This window comes from Rhinopithecus bieti, unplaced genomic scaffold (assembly GCF_001698545.2).
Source record: "Rhinopithecus bieti isolate Rb0 unplaced genomic scaffold, ASM169854v2 scaffold_66138, whole genome shotgun sequence".
NCBI lineage: Eukaryota > Metazoa > Chordata > Mammalia > Primates > Cercopithecidae > Rhinopithecus > Rhinopithecus bieti.
Window position 1 is genome coordinate 1 of NW_016824750.1, and position 2,586 is coordinate 2,586.

The 2,586-nt window shown below is 34.8% G+C and overlaps 1 long non-coding RNA gene across 1 annotated transcript; it reads right to left on the minus strand.

The window, feature by feature from the left end:
• Nucleotides 1-643: 643 nt before the first annotated feature.
• LOC108522439 (uncharacterized) lies at nucleotides 644-2,356 on the minus strand. Its single transcript, XR_001883472.1, has 2 exons — nucleotides 1,827-2,356; nucleotides 644-991 (listed from the first exon to the last, which is right to left on the minus strand). It is a non-coding gene; the product is annotated as an uncharacterized LOC108522439 (long non-coding RNA).
• Between the last annotated feature and the right edge of the window lie 230 nt (nucleotides 2,357-2,586).

The following is a 2,586-nucleotide window of genomic DNA, read 5'->3' on the forward strand; positions in this document are numbered from 1 at the left end:
TAAACTTTTAAAATTTAACAACATAGAACTATACAAAACAAGACATTTTTTAAACAAATTGCCAAACTTATGAGTGTGTTTTAAAACAACTTTGTAAATGTCTGGGCAAAGAAGCAAGCTGTCCTCCCTTTACCTTCACAGTGAGTTTGTAAGGCTTTGTCTTTGTAAGCAGGAAGAGTAGATTGTGGTGGTTTTTGCCAAAAACTGTTTATACTTAATCTCACTGAAGTATTGCTGTATGGAGAACCCATACTCTGATCAACTTGATTTTTGTGTGTGTAATGCTTGATCTACCAGGTAACTTCCCTACTGCTCCTAATGCCAGTGGGCTAATCTCAAATTATTATTCCACTATCATCCCTGTAGAAAGGTCTTGGTTTTGATGAAAATCAGCCCGTTCCTTACCTGCTACTGCCTCAAAAAGGGACCAGGCTGGCTAATTCACTGTTCCCTTTGAGCAAGAAAACAGGGCACAGGGAGAAAAGGACTTAAGATGGTGAGAGATTTGGCATATACCTTCAATGTGCGCCCTATAACACAACATTGTCTCTGATCTCATCTTTCTATCAAATCACTTCCAACACTCCAAGTCAAGTCTCAGGTATTCTTACATCTGTATCATCAAACATGAAGCTTCTCTTGTTAATTAATCTTTCCTTGGATTAAAGTTTCCCTTTGAAATAAAACCACCTCCTAATCTGACTGCTAAATTTCTAGCTTGTTTGTTTTAAATATGCTCAGGAGTCAACCCAGAATTCTGCAGCAAACAAGTTTGCTTATTAACAAAAAAGTAAAAAAAAAAAAAAAAGAAAAGATAGTCTCTACAGATAGATGTAAGGATGAATTGCTTAAGTTCAAAATCAAATTCTGATTCTAAACACAACAATTTTTTACATTCAGGATTAAGATGTCTTTAAGAGTTGAAACGACTTTGGAGATCATCCAGCCCAACTTCCATCCAGATATCACGCCTCTCACATATAGTAGTCTTCTGAATTATAAAAATTTATAAAGTTACTTCCAAAAAAAGCTACATAAATAAAAATTACCTGTTTATAGAAATATCTATTTAGCAGTTCCATAATTTAAAATATTCAAATCAAATTGGGTAGGATTGGTTTGCCTCTCACTCCCACAGACTATATTTACACCCTAGACATAGCAAGTTACATTTAAACAATGAGTGTAGTACTACTTAACTAAAATGGAAAAAATAGTACTCTTAACGTAATCCCTAATTTTTTCATGAACGTAAAACTCCAAGTCACGTATGTGAATTATATCTCAATGTAGCTGTAGGAAAAATAAAAACCTGTGCTAACCTGGACTTTGGTCTCATTTAAGATTTGGTTCTGGAATGCAAATACGGTTTTTGAAAGCCCAATAAAATTAATTCTTGTATGGTCTGTGTATATTGTTTACAAGGACTACACTGCATCACAAATTGGAGGCTTTGGTAAATAACTAAGTGTCCAACATAGAAAATAACTATTTGGTCAAAAGTATAAAAGGTCTGACCTTATTTGAAATATGAAAAAGCTGAGTACTTGGAAGATATATGAAAATACTCAGCATAGATACTATGAAAAGTTAAATAACAAAGTAACCTTTTTTCTCAAAAAATTATTTTAGGCCACAGTATATAACAGAACTTATTGCTATTTGAAGTTTCATTAAAAATAGGTTTGTATATAGAAGAAATTGTGTCAGTAATACCTCTTCACTAATATAAAACAATATGCCCCTTTTAGAAGACATGTTCTCTAGATTTCATTTTAAAACTGTATTTTCTCATTTCTAAAACTTAAGTATCCAATCAAACTGACCTTACTAAAATCCCACAAATTATAAATCAATTAATGTTCTGATTTCATTAATTTTGGCTTGTTTCATTTCGTCAGCATTTGGTTTTTTAGTTCCAAAGGCTCCTGCTGCAAGTTCTCTCTTTTTGTTTTGTATTTTCAGCATATTTTCTTCAACAGAGTCCTTTACAATGAACTTTAAAAAGAAAAAAAAAAGTTAAATTGGTTAAGTAGTTTTTAAGGCATAAAAGAACTAAATGAACAATTTGCCTAATGGCAAAAACCACAATTACTTTTGCACCAAACTATAATAACTCTTTAATAGAACTAAGCTTTGCTTTCTTTACCCAATATGGTTTTCTTATATAAAGAATATGGCTGTACGAATAGAAGTTACAGATCACGAGATAAGCAAAGCAAAAAAGAAAGGATAAAAAAGCAAACTATATAGGCAACTCTGGAAAAATGACTTCAGCATTATATTAAAAAGGCCATTCTGGCCGGGCGCAGTGGCTCACACCTGTAATCCTAGCACTTTGGGAGGCCGAGGTGGGTGGATCATGAGGTCAGGAGATCGAGACCATCCTGGCTAACACAGTGAAACCCCATCTCTACTAAAAAATAGAAAAAATTAGCTGGGCGTGGAGGAGGGCGCCTGTAGTCCCAGCTACTTGGGAGGCTGAGGCAGGAGAATGGTGTGAACCCGGGAGGTGGAGCTTGCAGTGAGCCGAGATCACACCACTGCACTCCAGCCTGGGTGACAGAGCGAGACTCCATCTCAAAA